The sequence below is a fragment of the Schistocerca cancellata genome, chromosome 3 (genome assembly GCF_023864275.1).
Source record: "Schistocerca cancellata isolate TAMUIC-IGC-003103 chromosome 3, iqSchCanc2.1, whole genome shotgun sequence".
Classification (NCBI taxonomy): Eukaryota; Metazoa; Arthropoda; class Insecta; order Orthoptera; family Acrididae; genus Schistocerca; species Schistocerca cancellata.
The window spans coordinates 66245622-66271761 of record NC_064628.1 but is presented as its reverse complement, the minus strand read 5'-3'; the positions used below and the strand labels follow the sequence as shown (position 1 = coordinate 66271761).

General features: G+C 41.7%; 1 long non-coding RNA gene across 1 annotated transcript in view; it reads left to right on the top strand.

The window, feature by feature from the left end:
• LOC126176999 (uncharacterized) overlaps positions 1-17984 on the top strand; it is a 177553-nt gene extending 159569 nt beyond the window's left edge. Inside the window, exons 3-4 of the long non-coding RNA XR_007535735.1 lie at positions 15895-15932; positions 16278-17984. This is a non-coding gene — a long non-coding RNA (uncharacterized LOC126176999). The remainder of the gene's footprint in view (positions 1-15894; positions 15933-16277) is intronic.
• Positions 17985-26140: the final 8156 nt, after the last annotated feature.

Genomic DNA, 26140 nt, shown 5'->3' with positions numbered 1-26140 from the left:
GGCATATTAAAATCGCTCAAAAGAGGAAAGGCCGCTGGACCTGATGGGATACCAGTTCGATTTTACACAGAGTACGCGTAGGAACTTGCCCCCTTCTTGCAGCGGTGTAGTGTAGGTCTCTAGAAGAGTGTAGTGCTCCAAAAGACTGGAATAGGGCACAGGTCATCCCCGTTTTCAAGAAGGGACGTCGAACAGATGTGCAGAACTATAGACCTATATCTCTAACGTCTATCAGTTGTAGAATTTTGGAACACGTATTATGTTCGAGTATAATGAATTTCCTGGAGACTAGAAATCTACTCTGTAGGAATCAGCATGGGTTTCGAAAAAGACGATCGTGTGAAACCCAGCTCGCGCTATTCGTCCACGAGCAGGGTGTATACGACCCGGGACAACCGGAAATTCCGGGAAAAACCCGGGAATTTTTTCATCCGGGAGAAAACCGGGAAAAACCCGGGAATTTTTCGGAATTCCGGGAATTTTCGGAATTCCGGGAATTTTTCATTGTTTTAGCTTTCAGTTACATTTTTGTAGTTTTGACTGCAGAATTGATTCTCTAGCAAAGAATGTTATTGTATCCTGCTACTGGAGAATGATACTGCAGCAATAAAATATAAACGAGAGGGGAAAAAATAAAACTGTAGTGGCAAAGGAAATGTGCATTTTACGACAACAAAACACCGTGCACGCACAAGCGTCTACAGATAGCAAAAATATGTTAAAGGCCGTAGGGCGCAGACTGTAATTCTTAGTAACAATAAACTGCTTGCTATGAGCATGACGTCACAACTGTTCACATTAGGTTCGTTTGACCAGTTGCCAGCGGTCTGTTGCGCATGCGCATTTGACTCGCGTATAAGCAGTACCTTCTCTCGCTTCCCGCTTCTTGAAGTTTGGCTGTTAGCTGCATCGGTAGTAGCAGCAAGCAGCCAGATGCAAACGAGAAAAATTTTTCTCGCGCGTCCTAGCTGCCAGATTCGCGCTTGCACAGAGTTGTCTGAGTTGTAGTGGGGAGGGGGTTAGTCTCCACGTGACGCGTGTTTACGTTAAGTGATTTCGCTGCTTCTCTTCGTGTACAGCTCCCACGTCAAATGAAAACAAAACGGATTTCTGTGGCCGGGAGCTATCAAGTGAATTAAAATGCATTCACATAATTACAGAGGGCAAAAATATATTATTAATTTCAATTTCTGATTTTATTTTCTTTCCAAGTTAGTAGCAGTCAAGCATTAATCGCCTTGCAGAAGAATGAAGTTATTTTTGCAAGTTTGCTAAAGATATTCCGCTGAGGCAATCATTTTATTTGAAACGAAGTGTTTCATTTAACAATTTTGGGTACTTCCAACTGTTCGGTGAATTTCAAGTGCACGTTATCATCTTCTGCCATGTATGGCATTATGCCATAATAAAGAACCAAACATGAGATCGTAGAGTACTGGTACTCCAAGAAAATTTACATCCCAAAAACCACACTGAAAAGCTTAATATCAGATGGGACCTACTTCATTGTGAATCTGGAAAAAACCAATGTGCACTTCAAGCCGAATTATGCATTTTAGTATGATTCACGAAATTTTGATGCCTTTTGGAGTATCCTCTGATGCCCTGTTTCTTTTATGGTGTAGTGTAAGCTCTCTTAGTGCTTTATACACACGAACATGCGGGCTTCCTACACCACTGCAGTTGCACACGCACAATAATTCGTTTCTGGCGCTCTCTGGCAACTGGTAAATCGAACCTATAACTAACAGTATTGCGAACGGTGGTTAGAAAAGCGTTACTTTCAAAGTAAATTTCTTTTTACGCAAGATGAATTATGTTACGTGTGTGAAAGTGGGATGGATATCTAAATCACAGAGCGTTCGAAACTGAACAGTTTGAGGACCAGCCACTTCAAGAATTTCGAGCCGAGGCATTTATGTCACAATTTTAAATTTACTGGCACATTTGTGTGATGTATCTTAAAGTATATCACACCAAAAAAAGACCAATATTACACGTGAAAGCTTAGCTTTTCTTGTAGATATACGGTACTGTGTACATTAATGTAAACCGTTAACTTTTCCTCTTGTGTGTTCGCGCTATGTTACCAGTACTCTTGCTAGTGGCTGACTATAACACGTGCCCTATGCTCTGAATAGCTGCTGTCATCGGCTGGCGAGATCTCGTGGCTTGAGATATGACTCGCTTACAAAAGGACATCACAACTTCGGGAGGACGACGGTTCAATCCCGCGTCCGGCCATCCTGATTTAGGTTTTCCGTGATTTCCCTAAATCGCTCCAGGCAAATGCCGGGATGGTTCCTTTCAAAGGGCACGGCCGACTTCCCTCCCCGTCCTTCCCTAATCCGATGAGACCGATGACCTCCTGTCTGGTCTCCTTCCCCAAACCAACCAACCAAGACATCACAACCTCGGTTGCAACGCTCCGGAAACTAACAAGCTGTTTGGTGCAATTCGAATTTATACTTTCGTAATACGAAAATATGCAGCGTATATGTTGCTGCAAATCAAAGGTCTTTCCAAAACTTCTCTGCTCCGGCTTTTCTTTTTTTTCCGGGAAGTTCTACGCGATTATATAAAACGTTAACCATTGAAAGGATTGATAAGTTTTACAGTTCCGAGGGAACTTTTTCTGTGCTAAGTGACAGTAGGTCGCCCGGGAAAAAGCATATTTTTTAAACGGGAAATCCGGGAATAATCCGGGAATTTTTTTTCCTTGTCCCTGTATACACCCTGCACGAGACTCAGAAGGCCATAGACACGGGTTCCCAGGTAGATACCGTGTTTCTTGACTTCCGCAAGGCGTTCGATACAGTTCCCCACAGTCATTTAATGAACAAAGTAAGAGCATATGGACTATCAGACCAATTGTGTGATTGGATTGAAGAGTTCCTAGATAACAGAATGGGGCATGTCATTCTCAATGGAGAGAAGTCTTCCGAAGTAAGAGTGATTTCACGTGTGCCGCAGGGGAGTGTCGTAGGACCGTTGCTATTCACAATATACATAAATGACCTTGTGGATGACGTCGGAAGTTCACTGAGGCTTTTTGCGGATGATGCTGTGGTATATCGAGAGGTTGTAACAATGGAAACTTGTGCTGAAATGCAGGAGGATCTGCAGCGAATTGACGCATGGTGCAGGGAATGGCAATTGAATCTCAATGTAGACAAGTGTAATGTGCTGCGAATACATAGAAATAAAGATCCCTTATCATTTAGCTACAATATAGCAGGTCGGCAACTGGAAGCAGTTAATTGCATAAATTATCTGGGAGTAAGCAGTAGGAGTACGCATTAGGCGTGATTTAAAATGAAATGATCACATAAAGTTGATAGTCGGTAAAGCAGATGCCAGACTGCGATTCATTGGAAGAATCCTAAGGAAATGCAATCCGAAAACAAAGGAAGTAGGTTACAGTACACTTGTTCGCCCACTGCTTGAAAACTGCTCACCAGTGTGGGATCCGTTCCAGATAGGGTTGATAGAAGAGATCCAACGGAGAGCAGCGCGCTTCGTTACAGGATCATTTAGTAATCGCGAAAGCGTTACGGAGATGATAAACTCCAGTGGAAGACTCTGTAGGAGAGACGCTCAGTAGCTCGGTACGGGCTTTTGTTGAAGTTTCGAGAACATACCTTCACCGAGGAGTCAAGCAGTATATTGCTCCCTCCTACGTATATCTCGCGAAGAGACCATGAGGATAAAATCAGAGAGATTTGAGCCCACACACAGGCATACCAACATTCCTTCTTTCCACAAACAAACGAGACTGGAATAGAAGGGAGAACCGATAGAGGTAGTCAAGGTACCCTCCGCCACACACCGTCAGGTGGCTTGCGGAGTATGGATGTAGCTCGCACCAGGATACGCTGATTCCCGCCACGTGCTGGTTAGGACGTATGACACGACCGTTCTACCACCACCAGACATCAACAGCTACCAGGATGCCAAAATAGATGCGTCAACAGCTTTACTACAACAAGTTGGATATCAGAATTACAACCTGACTGCTACACCACCCGCAAAGGGCGTCAAGCTCGAGCCAGACATCACCGCCACGCCTACAGTGAACCCCATACCAAATGGGCCGACGATTTACCACGAATTTATCCAGCCGACGATAATTACACGACACGCCACCGATCCTGTGGGCACACCGCACGGAGCTCCCGCGCTGCGATGGCTTCCGACCTATCGTGACTTTGTCCCACCTACCGCGATACGCGTTACGACCGATTGGTGCGATGCCGTTAACGCGTACTTACTTGCTACACCGTCCGCGCCGCGCGCTACGTTTCATTACACCGACGCCACCACAACCACCACGAAGCGACTAACGAAACAGTGTGCACAACTGACACACGGACAAACACCATCATAAAACTGTGATATCCAACGGAACTGTATTTCTCCGCAGTCCCACCGATGCTTCAGAGATATTACCCGCGCCGCCGACACTCGCCATTCCACGGGTGTGACGTCACCACCACCCGCCTGGCCGTCGTACATCGGACCACCGCTCCGACCGGAATATCACATCATACCACACCATGCCGATAGGTACAACAAACAGTGGCCATACCTCATAGGCCATCAGTCGGTCCGAGCAACGCCAAGCAACTACTGCACGGTGACAACTGTGGGAACAAAACAAAACGACCACTACGGGAACCACCCACCATCTATCAAACTCCACCTGCCGCCCGTTCACACATACATTTGCTGTAAGCGAATATATGATGATGACAGCAGGGATCGATGACGACCAGAGCAAGCTCTTAACACTTCTCAACCATCTTGGTGAACAATCTGAGCTCATCAGCATGCTACTGCTAAATACCCCAACTGCGTACAAGTGTGAGACGATGTACTCACTAATATTGCAACGATTATCACGCACGCAGGAGCGACAACTGCACCTCGTCATAAGCGAGACGACGCTGGGCGACACACCATCGGCGTGATGACGCAAACTGTGCCTGAAAATTGATAGCAACCTACTACCAGACCGGTCCCTGTAGTCATAATGCTTACTCACGCTCCCAGAGCAAATACAGACGGCACTTCTAGTACATGCGGACACACCTTTGGAAACGCGCCTACAACTGGCCGATACGATGCTGGAACTCGTACGCCAGCGACGGATGCGGCGCACAATATACAGCAGCGGCAGAGACAGCTCTAAACACTGCGCGCAGACCTCGGGCAACCTCCTCCCCCCCTCCCCCCAAAACCGTCTTGCTGGCCGCGACCGCTGCACGTCGCAACAATCACGGCGCACAGACCCAGCTCGTGCAGGAAATAAACAAACAAAGGAGACGGCCAACTCCCTGGCCGCCACAACATAGCCCAGCCAAAACAAGACAAGCGGCTACTGCTGGTTTCACGCGCGATTCGGCGCCAACGCACGCCGCTGCCGACATCCGTGCGGCTATCCAAACTAAACCGGCGCACCAGCCCGCCTCCCTACAAGCCGCCCTTCTGCTGGAGATAAGAAAGCATATAACACGCCACACACACGGGCAGACGGCGCGCGCATTTTTGTTCACGACCGCCAGCTACACCAGTACCTGCTGGTCGATACGGGCGCGGACATCATCACAGGAGATTACTAGCTCTCATCCATACAACTCCGAACTGCAAATGGCTCAGTAATACTGGTAATGGGGACAACCTCCGCGAGGCTCTGACTACACGACCATACACCATATCCGTGGTCTTTCTTTGTGGCCGAAACGGTGGAGCCAGTGCTCGGAGCGCACTTCCTCAGTCATTACTGGATCATCCCCGACCTCCGCAAGGCTCTGTTATTATAAAGCGATGGACTACACCCTATAGGGGGCGTCTGTGGTGACAGTCTGCCGTCCACCACAGACACTCCCCCTCCACCTCTAGACACGAAAATATCACGGCCTACGAGAACATCTGCAAAGAGAACAACAAAACATGTACGAGCAGCTACGCAGCCGCCATCATGAACTGCACAGCCAACTGCAACGAATCCGGCAGCAACTACAGTCGGCCAGGTGCACCCTAGAGCCACAGGGTAACTGGACAACCGCTAGCACTGATACACAAGTTAGTACAGTGCCCATTATACGTGGTGACACAGCTCTCGCGAGCGGGTTGAACAGTGACAGTGTTTACGCTCTCGCGAGCAGGTCAAATAGCGACAGTGTTTACGCTCTCACGAGCAGGTCGAGAGCGGGTTACCCACCGACAAAGATGCAACCCCTGTAGACAGATAAGACAATAGGGTTCGGTCCCCTGGACCAGCCCTCCTACCAAACAAAACAGTTGGTGTAGTTACGGACGACACCGTCCAAGAATTAATACGACCCCGGGACCGCCCATAAACCCCCCCCCCCTCCACAAACTCAAGGAGGCCAAGGCAGCCATTGAAGAATTTAAGTGTTTCTCCAGGACGGTATAATCAGACCTTCAGACAGTGCATTGGCACCACCTATCACGTTGCGACAAAAGAAAGATGGTACATGGCTCCTCCGTGGTGACTACCGGAACCTCAACGCCAGAACGATTATATATATCACACACGAGTTGGCAGGGGCAACCATCTTCAGCGTACTGGACTGTAAAAGAGCATGCTCCCAAATACCTAATACCTACGGCCCCAGGGGACGGTCACAAAACAGCCATTACCACTCCATTCGGTTTATATGAAATCTTATTCATGCCATTGGGGCTGAAAAACACAGCTTGGACATGGAAAAGATTCATTGATGGGTTGTTTTTCAATGTGTCACACTGTTACTGCTATTTAGATGATTTAATTATATTCTCAAAATCCACAGAGGAACATGAACAACACTTGCATGGAGTATACAGCAACCTGTCAGTACACGGGGTGGAAATTAATATTGACAAATGCCAGCTGTGACAGTTTTGTATCACATTTGTTAACTAGCTAGTCGACACAACAGGCACACGGCCAACACAGGACAAATTTAAACAGATCACTAACTGGTCCCCTCCCACAAATTACCAGGAACTACATAAATTTCTCGGCCTTGTCAATTTCTACCGACAATACCTTCCCCATGCAGCTGAAACTCTACTTACCATCACATCAGCTCTACAGTGGAAAAATACATTGGGAAAGAGGAAGCTAACATGGAAGCCTTGATGCAAACTGCATTCGATGACATTAAAGCTCAACTAGCCCATACCATCACATTCCCACTACGTTCACCGGATGCTCATTTATCATTACATCAGACGCAAACGACTGAGCGATAGACACTGTATTACAGCAGGAAAAGGCAGGGATGATGCAACCTCTCCTGTTTTTCTCAAGGAAACTTACAGACTCTCAAAGGAAGTGGTCGACCTTTGACCTCGAACTACTGGCCGTGTACGACATGGTGCGCTACTTCTGCGACGATATTTAAGGGAGACCATTAATTAGCTGACCCACTAAAGAATCTGTCTGCCAACTCCATACCACGCAGATTTAGGCACTTGGACCACATCCCACAGTTCACAACAGACGATCTCTGCATCACAGAGCAGACAATATGGTTGCAGTCTACCTGTCTTGCCTAGCCACTGTGACCACTCAGCTGGATTTCAATAACCTCGTGGATGCACAGCCAACAAATACGGACCTGGAACGATTCTTTTCAGGTGGCAACACGGGGTTACAACTACGACAATGCCCAGTGCCTGGAACCTGCGAATTAGTTTGGTGCAACATGTCAACAGGGAGATAATGACCTTTCGTCTCTGCCAACTATCGCCGAACAATATTTGACCTGCTCCAGAACTTAGCTCACCATGGAGTGTGTTCAATGACGAAACAAGTTTCAGAGCATTATGTGTAGCCCAATATGAAGAGAGATTGTGGTACTTGGACATGAGTATGCATTCCTTGCCAGAGGGGAAAGAGACAACTAGCTGCTTTTAGGAAGCTTCCCTGTCCTGAAGGGCCATTTTTGCTGTGCACATATAGATTCAGTGGGGCAACTACCTGAATCTAATGGATTTTGTTATATCCTATCAGTCATCGACCGAACAACTCAGTGGGTGGAGGCCGTTCCACCCAGGGACATATCAGTGGAGACATAGTTCATCGACTGATTTATAGTGAGATTTGGCTGCCCTGAGTCGCTTACAACTGATAAGGGCAGACAATTCAAACGACCCTCTTTACGGAACTGTGCCGCCTTTGCAGCTGCCACCACTTCCATATCACAGTCAAATGGCCTAGTGGAACGGTGGCACTGCACGCTGAAAATAGCACTGGTGTGCCACGATAGCGAATGGTCAGAGGCCCCACCTTGGTTGCTGCTGGGTATTAGAATGGCCCACAAAGAAGACCTCGATGCCTCGCTAGCGGGGATCATCTACGATGAAACGATTAGCCTCCCGGCGGAATTTGCTACGCAGACAACGGACGAAGGCAACAAGTACCTCCCAGATCACATACAGGTCAGAGAATAGATACACAGCTTCAGAGTCCCACTGCCGTCACACCACACAACACCCACAGTATTTATACACAAAAACCCTACAGACTTGCATTCACGTAATGCTACGCACAGACGCCGTCAAGCCAGCGCTGCACCCGGCGTACAGTGGACCATATAAAGTACTGAGACAGGGACCCAACACATTCAAAATCATGCTAGCCGGCAAACCCACTACTGTGTCCGTCAGTTGACTGAAGCCAGCATAGACTTTGGCGGAGATGCTGGGGAACAATACCACCCCTTTGGCTCCACTCCATGACACAACCTCCTTTTCCGTCACAATTGATGTCAAGCACTACCTTCCTGAAGACTTCACAGTGTCTCTACATGACACGATGATCGTGGTATCTGTCACAGACGAAAACTGACAGTTTGGCAACAGCACTGCATCACGATCATTGTACCAGATGATGATGATGGTGATGATGATGATGATGATGATATTTGGTTTGTGGGGTGCTCAACTGTGTGGTTATCAGAGCTGTTACAAAGTTCCAGTCTTTACACAGTCCATACTCGCCACTTTTGTGAATGATGATGAAATGATGCGGACAACACAAACACCCAGTCCTCGAGTACGCCTCCACCACAGGATCACGTATAACCACTGGCGGACGACCTTAAGATGGCACCTCCAGTACCACCTCCTTAGCCAGTACTGATTTCACAAATAGGTAGACCGCTGCGCCGACCCAGACATCTAGATGAGTACGAGCTAGACAGCATCTCCAGAGACTACCAGCACCACACTGCAACATAACTTAAGCACTCCTTGCCGGGGGGGGGGGGGGGGGGGGGGGGGGGGGGGAAAGCCATGTGGAGACACAAGCTCTATGGACTTCCATCCCCAAGAAAATATATCTGCAAAACCTTATCTTTGGACCTTGGGTAGGGTGTTCTGAGACACCATGTGTTTCAAGTTGTATCTGGCCATGTAATGTGTATAAATAAATATTGTGTGTGTGAATCGGTAATGTTGACAGTCTTTACACACCATGAACACCATATTTGTTACCCAATTCCTACAAATTCATATTGCTGACAGTTGGGTGAATTGGTATATTCGGTTTGTGTAATTTTAATTGAGATCTTAACTTTGACAATTGCAGGGTCATAATTTTCAGTGACACTTTATCTTTAGGTAAAAATAGAAAATTATTTTCATTGACTAGCTTTTTTACCATCATTTGAATTTGGCATTGGCATTGGATCCTTATTGATTTCAATTATTCAATTTTTACTGAAAAACTTTAAAGGTTTGGAAATGTAATCATCTTCACTAACCACAACTAAAGTATTTCCTTTGTCTGCCATTGTTATAATAGCTTTACAGCATTTTTAATTATTTTGGATTTGTTGTTTCATTTATTTTTACTAATTTCTAATTTACTAAAATTTGAATGTTTAGTAGCAACTTGAACGTCAACATTGTAAAATGTGAATTAGTCATCTGTAGTATTGAGCAGTTTTGAAAAAGTTAAGGGACATTTGGTTACTTAAGAGTAGATGCAACTTACACATTTCTCAATTTAACATGTATCTTTATTTTTTTTTTTTTTTTCCCTCTCTTAAAAGTGCTCCTGATTTCTGACTTCATCTATAGAATGCTGCTCTTATGTTGCACAAATGACGTAACATAAGAGTTTGGCCTTAATATTAATTTTGTTGTATTTTGATATAATATGTTTAGCTAAGCACTGTTTATTAAAAAAAAATTCATATTCATATTCAGTTTCAGACACAAGAAAATGTCTGGTTGTGTCTGTGTGTGTGCGGATGGATATGTGTGTGTGTGCGAGTGTATACCTGTCCTTTTTTCCCCCTAAGGTTAGTCTTTCCGCTCCCGGGATTGGAATGACTCCTTACCCTCTCCCTTAAAACCCATATCCTTTCGTCTTTCCCTCTCCTTCCCTCTTTCCTGATGAAGCAACTGTTTGTTGCGAAAGCTTGAATTTTTGTGTGTATGTCTGTGTGTCTATCGACCTGCCAGCACTTTTGTTTGGTAAGTCTCATCATCTTTGTTTTTAGATATTTTTTTCCCACGTGGAATGTATCCCTCTATTATATTCATATCATTAATTTGAACCCAACAATTATGTTTATTAATAATGTTACATTTATTTATATCTCATGGCGTAGGTATAGTTTTAATAGAGTGAATTCAAAGTTTTCAAAAGAAAATAGGGGCACAATTCACAGAGCCCTTGTAAAATGTTGGTAGGCATTCAGTGTTATGTTCCTTTGCTGTCCTACTTGTCACTAGAAATTAAAGATGATCAAGTTTTAACTTTGTAAACTTCAGATATTCTCATTTAAAGGAAAGGTAAAACAACTACCCATATGAACATGAGTCAGTCATTACTTCATTACTATTGATACTTGTTGTTGTATTAGCTTTTGATCATTGAAAAACATAACACAACTGTCCCTGTCATGACAGTGGAATCACCCAGAAAAATTTACCATCAGATTCCTTCCTCTGCCTAATTGTGCAGGAAATCTCATACGCTTAACTTCTATTGTTCATAAAATTGCAGGTTCCTTATATTAATGTGGTATTCAAGTAATGCGTACCACACATTTAGAATTTTTGTCGGATATGTTCTTACTTTTTTTTACATAAAATTTTCAACATAATGCAGAACTTCTTATTGCAGCTTGTCTGATAACCAATATGATAGTAAAATGACAATTGTTTCCTCTCTATGAGCTACTTCCAAATTGGCTGAAAATTGAATAACACTTCCCAACTGTCTCTGCGAATACTGAAATATACCCACCTAGCAGGCACCCAAACGAATGTAATCACTGGGATCACAAATGTGGAGTGTGAATATTCCATAAACTAAATACAAGGATTTCTGTTCCTGTAATGGGTAGTGTGGATATGTAGGTTGTCACCCTTTCTTAAAAACTAACTTTATTTTTCTGCACATAATCGTCTCAACTCGTAACTGCTTGTGTACACACCACTGATCTACACTCCTGGAAATTGAAATAAGAACACCGTGAATTCATTGTCCCAGGAAGGGGAAACTTTATTGACACATTCCTGGGGTCAGATACATCACATGATCACACTGACAGAACCACAGGCACATAGACACAGGCAACAGAGCATGCACAATGTCGGCACTAGTACAGTGTATATCCACCTTTCGCAGCAATGCAGGCTGCTATTCTCCCATGGAGACGATCATAGAGATGCTGGATGTAGTCCTGTGGAACGGCTTGCCATGCCATTTCCACCTGGCGCCTCAGTTGGACCAGCGTTCGTGCTGGACGTGCAGACCGCGTGAGACGACGCTTCATCCAGTCCCAAACATGCTCAATGGGGGACAGATCCGGAGATCTTGCTGGCCAGGGTAGTTGACTTACACCTTCTAGAGCACGTTGGGTGGCACGGGATACATGCGGACGTGCATTGTCCTGTTGGAACAGCAAGTTCCCTTGCCGGTCTAGGAATGGTAGAACGATGGGTTCGATGACGGTTTGGATGTACCGTGCACTATTCAGTGTCCCCTCGACGATCACCAGTGGTGTACGGCCAGTGTAGGAGATCGCTCCCCACACCATGATGCCGGGTGTTGGCCCTGTGTGCCTCGGTCGTATGCAGTCCTGATTGTGCCGCTCACCTGCACGGCGCCAAACACGCATACGACCATCATTGGCACCAAGGCAGAAGCGACTCTCACCGCTGAAGACGACACGTCTCCATTCGTCCCTCCATTCACGCCTGTCGCGACACCACTGGAGGCGGGCTGCACGATGTTGGGGTGTGAGCGGAAGACGGCCTAACGGTGTGCGGGACCGTAGCCCAGCTTCATGGAGACGGTTGCGAATGGTTCTCGCCGATACCCCAGGAGCAACAGTGTCCCTAATTTGCTGGGAAGTGGCGGTGCGGTCCCCTACGGCACTGCGTAGGATCCTACGGTCTTGGCGTGCATCCGTGCGTCGCTGCGATCCGGTCCCAGGTCGACAGGCACGTGCACCTTCCGCCGACCACTGGCGACAACATCGATGTACTGTGGAGACCTCACGCCCCACGTGTTGAGCAATTCGGCGGTACGTCCACCCGGCCTCCCGCATGCCCACTATACGCCCTTGCTCAAAGTCCGTCAACTGCACATACGGTTCACGTCCACGCTGTCGCGGCATGCTACCAGTGTTAAAGACTGCGATGGAGCTCCGTATGCCACGGCAAACTGGCTGAGACTGACGGCGGCGGTGCACAAATGCTGCGCAGCTAGCGCCATTCGACGGCCAACACCGCGGTTCCTGGTGTGTCCGCTGTGCCGTGCGTGTGATCATTGCTTGTACAGCCCTCTCGCAGTGTCCGGAGCAAGTATGGTGGGTCTGACACACTGGTGTCAATGTGTTCTTTTTTTCCATTTCCAGGAGTGTATTTACTAATTCTTTGTTAGTGTATCTTTCCAGAATCAATAACTATGAAAGTTTCTAGGGCATAGCACAAATAAATAAAATTATTGCGGGTAAAGTTCATATGCTCTTCCTAAAATAGAAAATGTTAGTCTATCAGTTAATTAAGACTAAATAGTTCAGTTTCCAGTTGGCTCTCAATATTATGAGGGCAGTCAACTGAAAACGGAACACGTACTGCAATGGGATCATGGAATGGTAGTTCCATTCAAAAGTAATCATCAGACCATTAAGACATTTATCATGCTGGGACATGCGATGATAAAGTCTTGTTTCATAGAATGCGGTCGGCCGCTGCCTTGTCTGACTGAAGCTGACATCATGCATGTCTTTCTTCAGGTCACCAAAGATGTAAAAATCACGGGGTTGTAGGTACAGACTGTATCGAGGATGTTGCAGTGTTTCCCAATCAAAACACTGAAGTGTAGCCTTTGTCTGCTTGGTATTGTAGGGGGGGGGGGGGGGGGCAGCATTATCATGCAACAGGATGATTCCGTCTGACAGCATTCCATCATCCTGAGGCCAAATTTCAAAACCAGCAGTGGAAACATCCCACATGTTCACCACCAAAGAATTGCAAAGCTGTTCACACATTTTATGGTAAAGTCATAATGACCTCCTTCAACTGCAGTGGAGCTCTGCTCGTGAAGTTGCTAGTGCATGGAATTACAATCAGTGCGCAGCACAATGAAGACACTTTACAGAAATTGTGATGCATCATAAAGTCAGAATGCCCGCCCCCACACTGCCAATCAGACTAAGGCTACGCTTCAGCTGTTTGGTTTGGAAACACTGCAGCATCCTCCTTACAGCCCATATTTTCTACTGTGTGATCCTCACATCGGTGGTGACCTGAAAGAAGACATTCATGGACTTCAGTTTCTGTCAGACAAGGAAGAGTAAATGTGGATCCAGCTGTGGACCCATCAGTGGCTGACTGCTTTCTACGAAACAGGAATTTGATCATCTCATCTCCCAGTGGGATAGCTGTTCTAACAAGTGTGGTGATTACTTTTGAATGGAACCATTCCATGGTCCCGTATTGGTGTGTGTGTGATTTTCTTTTGACTGCCCCTTATTCATGGACAGCTCACAGTAAACATATGAAAACATTTGAAGTCTGAAAGGCAGATTGATTTAAGTCTCAGTTCCTCAATGATTTCCTTTATGAATTGTATTTTGTCATGTCCAAAACGTACCGCACAAACACTCGGTGCAGAATCTTGAGTCTGTGAATGCACTTATCGTGATAAATCCAAACCTGTTTTAAAGTTCACTGATTCCAACGCTGGTATCTGTGGCAAATGTCCTATTGACACAGGAGTCCATGTCAGGAGTACCAGCAGCTCTGCCTTGACTGACCACAGATTGAACAAGCACTTAATTGCTGTTTTGGTCACAGTGAAAAGTCATGGTGTCAATCAATGTCACTTAAGAGTTTTTCCAATTGGGACTGTGTCATTATGTAGTAATTTTTCGTATGTAGGTTTAATTTCTAGAGAATCTGAGAATAGTGTGTCATTCTACTTCAAGAACTGTGCTCAAAATAATGAAAACTGTGCAACTCACAAATTAACCATTATGGAACCATATGATAGAAATTTGTTTTAAGCAGACCATTGACTTAACATTTTTTGTCAGTTTGTACAGTTTCCTCAATTACACAATAAGGCAGATGCCGGAGGATTTCTACTGTATATTGAATTGAAAGGATAATTGATGAACCTTAAATTTCTTGTCTCTGGCTGTCATTTGCAGAGGACTTACATTATTTGAAAAACAGAAAATAACTTGAAATCTGAAACTTGGTGGCAGTTTAAAGTTATGTGCCCAACCAGTGTTTGGACCCACGACTTCTGCTGTTCATGAGCAACTTCTCCACCAGCTGAGCTAGTTAAGCAAGACTTACAACCGTCGTCACTGCTTTACTTCTGCCAGTACATCATCTCGTACCTTCCAAACTTCCCAGAAGTCCTCCCACCAAATTTGCGGGACTAGCTGCTCTCCTGGAAGAAAGGGTACTGTGATGGCATGGCTTAGCTGCAGATTGGGAAGGTAGGAGATGAGGTATGGCAGAAGAGGTAAAGCTGTGAGGACAGGTTGTGAGTCGTGCTTGGGAAGATCAGTGAAAGTCCCGGCCTGGCACACAGTTTTAATATATCAGTAGGTTTCAGAGCAGCACACGTGTCATTCTGGAATCTAGAAAGCTACTTGTACAAAACTTGTGAAAGTACATGTTCTCTAAGTTTTTCTCAATCCATATCAAATGATCAGTACATTATATGCAGTGCATGATGTCATAAGGTGGTGAGTGCATGTCAGGCCCTACATCTGACTTCGGCTATGAGAAGTACATCTCAGCTTCCTTGACACTATGCAATATGTTAATGATCATGAAAGTGACATATAGCTCATGTTAAGGTGGTGTTCATACACCCATTTACTGGCCGGTGACGATCTTATTCAATATACAACTAGGGCTAGGAACATTCCCTGCAACTGTTCCCACTCTTCTGGCCCCTCCTGTTGCTGTTGTCAGTGAAACAGTACTTACCATCTCTGATTATACCATTGCCATGCAACATTCCAAATTCCATTTCACAACATGAGAGGAGTGCTGTCTTTTCAGTGTGGTAATCAAGCTACTTTTCATTAATTTTATTTTGTGGGTGCTAAATTACTTCATTATGTCACAGTCAGACACCTTTGCTTGTATTGTAACGGTCCATTGTACATTGGTTTTGAGTGGAGAGAAAAGTCAGTTTGATCACATAAAAAACTGCATCATCTCATTGCCTCAGAATTTGTTGAATGCTTTAATGAAAAAAATATTTGCTGCATTACAAATATTATTATGTGCAGTGTGTGGGTGCATGCCTACTTGCACTTGTGCATCAATTCTGTGACAACTGAAATATTGTTTCATGCATTGTCTAATTTTTGTAATATTCTTTTGCAGACCAATCGGGAGTCATGGGGTAAGGCAGCTTATTAGAGGTAAGCCCAATTCATTAGTTCATTTTTCTTTATTGATTCCCATGCTTTCACACTTACTTGCTTTTGCCAATTGCAAATCATAATTGTTCTTTTTCAAAATAGTGTGTTCATCATTAATTTGTCAATCTTTGGTTACAAATAAGATATGATTTACATTCTGTTACAGTGTTGTTTATATTCTTTCTTATGTTCAGCATGACTCAGTTGGTACTTTCTTGTTTGAAATGAAACATTACAGCATTTATTTTCAACTAGACACAGTTGACATCAGCTTGCTGATGTTCTTTCATAACAAAGGTAGCAATGTAATTGCTGTCACTGTGTGTGTGTTGATTTTTGTTTCAGATAGGATTAATAGTAATCTTTTTGAACTAGTTTCTCAATTGTGAGAAGAATAGCTTATGTTGTCTAATTGTGTCTGAGCCAGACACAGACACGGACACAGACACAGAAGAGAATGCGGACTGGAGTCAACATAAACACGTCAATGAGCTGTATGGTGCCTTGACTTTCTTCATTTCACAGAGCGTGATAGTAAACACATTCTGCCAAATGAAATAAGTTTATTGTAGCTGCATGCATGAATATAACCTTTTACATTGTAATAGAAACTGTGAAGTTGTTAAACTAATAAAGCAGTTATCTATGCAGTACATACTGACACAATGTATAGTTGCGTTATGAAACTGATTCTATAGTCAGAGAAAGTGATGCATTAACAGGTATAATTTAGAATACAATATGCTTTGTAAATCTGTCTAAAATATGTGACTTACAATGTATGTAAACTTAGAGTTTATCGATTTTTGAAATGGCAGAGGTACTGTGAGGCTTTGATTGTAAAAGTACATACTTCACACTTTATTTACTGATGCTATAAACTGCCCCTCCCCAATCCCACCCACCACACGTTATTATTATACCATTTATTTCTATCACAAACGAGTATAATGTACAGTATATTACAAGATGTGTGTGAAGTAATCGAACAAAATAACCACAGTAGAACAATGTGACAAGTTATTGTTGTTGTATATTTCATTTTATGCCTTATTGCTATTGTTATTTATTTTGCGATTTCTGAAAACAATTAGCAGAGAGTTTATTAGTTATGAAAATATGGATATTAACTTTTCTGTTGTTTTGAACTTATTTTTTTGTGCAGGATGGATAGTTGTTGCACCATTAATCTACCCACAATATAATATTTGTTGTATTACTGTATAAGTGATATTCTTCTGATTTTTTTTATAGAGAAACTTATATTGTTGTGATACCATTTATTTAATGTGCAGGCTCTGTGTTTGTATCTGCTATTTAATTTGTCATTCATTGTTCTATGAAAAATTTTATTACCTGTGCCATTAGCAAATAAAGTGCTGAGGAAGATAGTCAGGTATTGCCTCTTCATCAAACGGGTGCTGCCCTATTGCATATGTCTCGATGACACTGACAGAGTTATTCTGCTAGTGTAAATCTATGATACTGGCACTGTCATTCGGCTATGGTATCGCCATGGAACCTCTTCTGGGTGTGGAAGATACTTTTCATATAGAATGTTTTATGTGATAAATTAAAGGTTGAGAATGAAAAGACATACAGTATGAAAAATTTGGTTGCAAAATAGATTGTGGTATCTCTGCCCAAGTACATACAGGTGCATTATTTGATTGTTTATTTTTTGAAATTCAAGCTATTCTTATTGTTCCAAAAGTATGACACAATATGAAACTGACTAGAGTGGGATGCTGCTGAATTTGTAATTCAGATGAGATTATACATGTTCAAAAGACAACACACTCAGTCGAAACTGCAATAAATCTTTTATCATCAACTGATTTTTATTTACTACTGTCATCATGAGCATTTAAAATGTGACACAGTGTATTTTGAATTCAACAATTGTATATGGCCACAGGTTTAATGAGGACAGTATTTGTCTGCATTTAGACTTTTCACTAAACTTTAAATTGAATTTTTGTCTGTTCATCAGCTTGCTGTGCATCATTTGAGGTTGATTGTGTTTTTCCAGATATGATGATTGTGATAATCCATCTAAATGCTTTGGTTGAATTGTATTTATCATTCAATAATTGATGATGTGCAAAAACTAAACAACTATAAAAGTGTAAATGTCAAATGCCCAGGACAATGATGCATGTTTATTGAGCACATGTGTCATTGAGCATTGATAAATTGATTAAAACTGTACATAATTTACATTTCTGTGGATAATCTTCTTTTATTTTTTGATGTACCGCACAGTTACAAGGTTTCTCATGACAACAATGTTCAAAGTGCATCAAAATTGCTAAATATGTATGGCAGTTGGATACACGATCTAATTTTCACTCTCATTTCTGTGTGTCCATATCCTCCCCCACCTCTCTCTGTCCATCAACTTGCATTCCCTCTCTCAATCTCCCCCCCCCCCCTCTCTCTCCCTCTCTAATCTTGAGCATTGTTTATTGCTATTGACAATGAATCCTTGATTGGGAATTATCCTAGCTTAAGAAGGAATGGGCAATTTGGTTGGGATCATTGATATATATATATATATATATATATATATATATAAAAAGATGATGAGACTTACCAAACAAAAGTGCTGGCAGGTCGATAGACACACAAACAAACACAAACATACACACAAATTTCTAGCTTTCGCAACCAACGGTTGCCTCGTCAGGAAAGAGGGAAGGAGAAGGAAAGACAAAAGGATATGGGTTTTAAGGGAGAGGGTAAGGAGTCATTCCAATCCCGGGAGCGGAAAGACTTACCTTCCTCTACAAATGTCTGCTTGTGTCTGTGTATATGCGGATGGATATGTGTGTGTGTGCGAGTGTATACCTGTCCTTTTTTCCCCCTAAGGTAAGTCTTTCCACTCCCGGGATTGGAATGACTCCTTACCCTCTCCCTTAAAACCCATATCCTTTTGTCTTTCCTTCTCCTTCCCTCTTTCCTGACGAGGCAACCGTTGGTTGCGAAAGCTAGACATTTGTGTGTATGTTTGTGTGTCTATCGACCTGCCAGCGCTTTTGTTTGGTAAGTCTCATCATCTTTCTTTTTAAATATATTTTTCCCACGTGGAATGTTTCCCTCTATTATATATAGTATTATATATATATATATATATATATATATATATATATATATATATATATATATATATATATATATATATATATATATAGTGTGAGAAACTTCTCCTGCTGCTGAGTCAGTGAGGATAGTAGCTTCATTGATGTACTTTGCATAGTTTTAATCTGTAAATGGGTGGGATTACAAAGTTTTATACAATTCATATTCCGCAGTAGTATCATAATCGTATTGGCATAAATACAACTTTCGTGTTTTCTTTTAAAACTGACTGCAAGAAAGAAAACAGAATATAAGGAGAAAGAATATGTATGGAAGAAACAATTTGTATAATGGTTTAAATGTCCCACTACTGTAGTTGATACTGACACTTTGTGGTGATAATGGACCTTTGTAGTTTCAAGATTGTCTGTCTCAGTCAATGCATTAGTACTCCTCATTGTATTGTTTTTAGTGCCAGATGAAACTCTGTGGACATTGTTTCTAATTAATTGTGCTGGACTTAGATTCGTTGTTCAAAGACCCTAATGGTCAGTAGTGATTGTCCCTCTATGTCACACTCAGCTACCATTATATGCTCACTTTGACTGTTGTAGCTAATAAACATAATTACCAGTTACTGTGTGGGCATACATTTTTTGTTCTGGCATTTTGCAGTTGCAATGTACATGCCCATCACACTTAACATCTTCAAACAATGGAAACTCCAGGGAGGAACATCAACAGTTTAGGAAAAGACAGATTGCTTCTTACTGTAAAGAAGACATGTTAAGTTGCTGACAGGCGCAATTAAAAGACACACAAGAGAAACACAGACACCTTTTATGAACGGTGTGTGTCACTCTTTCACTGATGAAAGCTGTGGCTCAAAACTTTATTTAAGTCTGTTTTAACTGTGCCTGTCTGCAACTTAACAAGTCTTCTGTACGGTGAGCAGCAATCTGTCTTTTCCTACAGTGTTAATACACTTAACATACTATCATTCTTAATAGCTATTGTAAAACACATTGTGTTAATTCCCTTAAAAAAAGATACAAATAAGTTATTGAAACATGACGCTACCAATAAGCTATGGATAAAGAAATTTCAGCATTAAACCCACACACCATAGTTTCATACAAAAGATTTACACGTCATGTGGACAGTATCTGTCGATAGACAGATCACTTACAGAATGAGATTTTCACTCTGCAGCGGAGTGTGCGCTGATATGAAACTTCCTGGCAGATTAAAACTGTGTGCCCGATCGAGACTCGAACTCGGGACCTTTGCCTTTCGTGGGCAAGTGCTCTACCAACTGAGCTACCGAAGCACGACTCACGCCTGGTACTCACAGCTTTACTTTTGCCAGTACCTCGTCTCTTACCTTCCAGACTTTACAGAAGCTCTCCTGCGAGAAGGTTCGCAGGAGAGCTTCTGTAAAGTTTGGAAGGTAGGAGACGAGGTACTGGCAAAAGTAAAGCTGTGAGTACCGGGCGTGAGTCGTGCTTCGGTAGCTCAGTTGGTAGAGCACTTGCCCGCGAAAGGCAAAGGTCCCGAGTTCGAGTCTCGATCGGACACACAGTTTTAATCTGCCAGGAAGTTTCGGATCACTTACAGGCTGAACTCATCTCAAGTCATACAGGTCAAGACTGGATGTGTCATCAGTATTTCAAAGTATGCAGAAAAAAGTATATGTTGAATTTCCACGATACCTCTCCAGAACTACAATATTTTGATTTTCTGGTGATTTGTTAAAATGCTACAGACTCTATAAATGAGAGTATTTGTGAAAATTTTGTAACGAAAGTGAAAATCGAAAAATAGCAATAAAGAAACCAAAAGTGATTGAGATCTGAATTTATTTTCGATAAATACTTTATTCCCAATACTCAAACAATGGAAAATGCAGGATAGAATGTAACAATATTATGAGAAGGAAAGTTGCTACTCACCATTAGCATAGATGTGGAGTCGCAGATAGGCACAACAAAAAAGATTTTCACACTTAAAGCTTACGGCCAATGGCCTTTGTCAACGACAACAACAACAACAACAACACACACACACACACACACACACACACACACACACACACACACACACTGAATATTTGTAACAAAATATGAATAGTCACAGAATTTTAACTGCCTTGAGAAATGATAAAGTGGAAGGATCGCCAACTGTCAGCCAAGACATTAATCCATGAAATTCTTTAACTGTTAAAATATTTGTGCATAAAGATAAAAGAATCTGAATTTTTTGGTTACTCAGAAATTATTTTCTCAAAATCCTCCGCCCGAAATGTTCTAAAAATTTCACGGTACACTGGTTGGTGATTGTACGCAGGGAATGTACAGTCAGAGTGGGCAATACTTGTCTGTACAAAACGTGAGAAATTTTTTAGGTATACATTGCTCTACTCTCAAGGACACTTAATTTAAATTGATGACTGATTTTAAGTACATGTCATGTTAAACTGGTAGTTCTGAATTGAAATAAATTATTTGACAACATTATCAAGGAGTGTGAAAACAGTTCATAATTTTGTTTGAAAGCATTTTATAACGAAAATGGGATATAGAATATTTATACCCATATTTCTTTTTATGATATTATTCTCAAATTATTACTGTCTTTTGTTATGATTTTACTTCATCATGACTTGCCATGAATTAAAATTTTCTGCAATGTAACAGTCAACACTGCACTGTTGAAAGGAGTTCATTTGCTTTTTCATCTGTTTCTCATTGAACCTGTATAGCCAAGCTGAATTTGCACATGGACAAGAATGATCCAACAAGAACAGCACTTGGGAAACGGGAACTGCACACTGATCTTTTGATGATGGCCATTTGAAAGCATTCTCAGGACCATGAAGTGTCGTAAAGGAGATGGTTCTATCTTACAGCTCATGAGAGAGACTTGGGATATGTCCAATCCACCACTGATCGTCATACACACAAGAAATGAAGGGCTCACTACAAAGTCTTCTAATGTACACTGGGGTCTCTGCATTTCACACACTGTAACAGGTTGCATTTCATGGAAAACCAATCTTGCAATGTATTTGCCACTCCAGGATGCAGCCCACTAATGACTTGATTGAATTCCTACCACAGACTTCATAGCAGACCACTCTTCTCTCTTTTTTAAAAACAGAATTCCCTTAATATACTTCCATTTAGAATTAAGAGTTTCGTGTTTGTTACTGATGTTGAATTGATGTGTACAAGTCCAGTAGCACCTCTTATAGTATCAATAGCTTCATGCTGAAGATTAAATCTTGTTGCAAGATGTTTACAGAGACCTCCTACCTCATTACATGCACTTTTCCCATGGCCTGTTGCTGAAACTATCAATCTTTTTGTCTTAATTCCTGTACTACAGTATTGACAAGATCATAAAGCTGAAAGCAGTTTTCAAAATGAGATGCCGCACCGTCACATACAAATGTTTAGAAAATCCGTGGCCTCTAGATGCTGTGTCGTCAATTATCAGTCTGACAATGTACCATACGTGCACTGTCATGAATGAGATCATCACTGACAATAGTAAAGCAGTGTGATGTTCCAGGGAAGGGAGCAACACATGTGAATATTGATACCTGTGAAGTGTGCAAGTGTTAACAGACCAGTTCTCAGCAAAGTCAGAATGAAGAACTGATGTGTCAGTATTTGGGGATATAGCTGACTTTACCTCTGCTACGGCTTGTCTCTAAATCCTCTGGATATGATAGTGAGGTGTTCCTTTCATGACCCAGTGCCTAACCTCTATAAGCAACTTCTCTGGCTCTACTGTCTTTTTCACTAACTCTCCTCTCTCCCACAATGCATATGTTACATCATTGTCAGTATCCTGAAGGTGTAATGCTTCTGCAGTCATCACTTCAGCACCAGGACACATTGCATACTGCTGCAACCAACATTTATGTTGCAGCTCTTGATGTATACACAAAAACATCAGGTCAATCTCTGTGTACTTCCTTCTTGTGACACTGCTTACAGCAAAACAAACAAGTTTCAAATTAGTGTTGTTATAATAATAATGGAGGAGTAGAATTTTGTGAGACCAATTTTTAAATTTGGGTTCTCCTTTTTCATTAGGGGATATGTTTCTCTTATTGATTGTTTCATATATCTTTTTACCTTTTTCACCATTTTCACTAACAGAGATAACACAGCCTGATTAGGACTTTGCCTGCTCACTTAGGTAATATTCCAAGCAACAGTTAGCATATCATTTTTCAGCGGATGCCCACAGTAATAATCTGGGCATTCCCAAATACCTTTCTCATTCTTTATTTTATGAGCTTTTGAAATCAAATAATGTGAGGAAGTGGGTATGTATTTCTGTATCTGCTGCTTAGAGTAGCTACCTGGTATCAGTGTCAGTAACTGTACCTTCTCAGTATAGGTGGCTGCTGAAAGAACAGTATTCAGGTTTTGAAACCACACATCCCATTTCAGGCACATATCACTATCTTCAGGTTCTGCACGAAGTGCGTCTACATTATACACTTCACAAAGTTTTAAAGATGTTGCTTGTGTAAAACTTGTTTCACTTCCTTCCACTTTACTTTTGCGTACTGTTTTCTTCTTGTGCTTCTTACCTTTCCTGGATGTTTAAGGGGGTATATAGTAGGGCTGCAGCAGAAATGCTAACATTCAATTCATCAGCAACTTCAAACCCAGGTATATAAACGTGGATGTGATGTGAATACCGTTACTTGAGGACCAAGATAATTCTGCAATACCTCTGACAGATTTCCAACAACTGTGAAGTGGTTTTCATTTTCCTTAAACACCACCTTCTTGTGTCTTTTTCATAGTTTGCACACCTCACTCTTGCACTACTGTATTTCCTCACTGACGTTGTATCTAACAAAAAGTTCAAACAAAACTCGATGGTTTATGTGCAAGTTCTCACTCATTTGCTATAAACAGGAGAGTATTGGAAACAGTGTTGCCAATATGCATATTTTACACTAGAAATTCAGTGATGTGAAATATGAAGAATGTTGAAAAATTTTTAAGACTTTACACAGTAAAATATTGCCCACTGTGTTTGCCCTGACTACAAATGCATTAACCAAACAATGTTTTGCGTAATTCTCAAAAACTTTTGGATAGGGGTTTTCAAGTAAATGATCATAAAATCTTGTAAAAATGCATTTTTTTACATTTTTAGTTATAAATATTTACATAATACAGTTAGCTGGCCAGAGAAGGTACTATTCATAATTACATGTCATATCTGGTAATACGACAGAAAAGATAGCATTCTGTGACTTTCCAAATTAGAAAAAGAAATTTTTCAAGTGGAAAAATTAACTTAAATGTCGTATTTTTGTCTTAAATTTGTAAGTTAAAGAAAGCCCATAAGTGTGCAGATGTCAACTAAACTTCAATACACTAAGAGGGAGCTTTAATGTAAAACATGTGCCAGGTCTCGAGTACTTTCAGATTATTAGTTATATTTCTTTTTGTTCTCTACTGTTTTAAGTTATTTACAAAATACACATTTTTCAAAGAGCCTTACCATTTACAAAAAATACGATAAAATGAAAGTACTTTATTTCATAACACTTATGATATAGAGGTCTAATATATATTTTTTCCGGAGAAATTCATGACTATGAGTGGACATCACCTGTATGATTTTTTTACATGAAGTCACGCTGTATTAAAGTGGTTGAAAATTACATGTAATAAAAGTCAGTTCTCTTTGGTTGACAGCAAGACTGCAATCAATGTTGGAAGGGAAATCTCTGCCATAAACAGTGATTGGATAAATGATTGTGGTTATATCTTGCATATTGCGCACAAAACAGATGATTCATATCTTCTCCTTCATTACATAAATCACATGGTGGAAATTCTTTCATTTCTATTTGGAACAAGTGGACTGGAAATTTGCCATGACTGAAGAGCAGGCACATAATTGTTATAAATGATGGAGATAACGCTATTTTAGGTTGCAGCCAGGCATTTTCATTCCTTTCGATTCTATTGTGTTCGCTAATTGTCTCTTGCTTTTTCATTGATTAAGCTCAGCATTTCTTGGCAATAAAGCCTATAATTTAAGATTTCACCTAAGCTCGTGGCTTGTTTCACTAATCTGTCCGCTGTGTCATTATGAAAGATGGCACTGTGCCCTGTAGTCCATAAAAAAAAAATGCATTACTATTCCTGCTTCCCGTCCGTAATGATTTCTTTACTACTGTATCACCATACTGCTTCATGTGCAGAATCTGTCATATTTTACTGCTTTTCTAATTGTGATGACTTCCATGTAGTACATAGTTGTCTCTGTAGGTAGAGAATATACTGAAGAGAAGGTAAATACCGAGTGAGGTGGCACAGTGGTTAGCACACTGGACTCGCATTCGGGAGGATGACTGTTCAATCCCATGTCCGGCCATGATTTAGGTTTTCTGTGGTTTCATTAAATCACTCCAGGCAAATGCCGGGATGGTTCCTTTGAAAGGGCACAGCAGACTTCCTTCCCCGTCCTTCCCTAATCCAATGAGACTGAAGACCTCAGTGTTTGGTCTCTTCCCCCAAACAACCCAACCCAACCCAACCTCCTATCCCTATCATTTGGAACATGGAAATATGGAAAAGGTAAATATAGTGCATGAAAATTTTTTGTACAGCTTACTTCATTGCCTTCAGCAGTCTTTGATCCACGTGTATAAATCTTCATTGAATCCTGGAGGATGGTACTGATCCAAACATTGATTTAAATTTTCAGATTTGCAGAATATATGTTGTATGACATTACAGTATATTGGTTTCTTTTTATCCCAGTCAGGTCCACCATTCAAGCATTTTCCTAATCATCAGCTTCTGTTGAAATTCTTTTATTCTTAAATGTGTGATCAATATTTCGTTAATCAGTTGATTAAAGAGTGTCTTGTTTGTGACATTCATTTGAGTATGAGTTTATTTGCACATTTTTCTCTCTTGATACTCGGTGCAGGTTGTCCCGCCTGAAAAAGAAGTGCATTCACAGGTGTTGATTGAATGTTTCCGGTATATATTCAAATGCAGTTATACTTAAGTCTGTCTAGTTTTGATATCATATTTTTTACAGCATCATCATGAAATATGCTTCCATAATCAAAG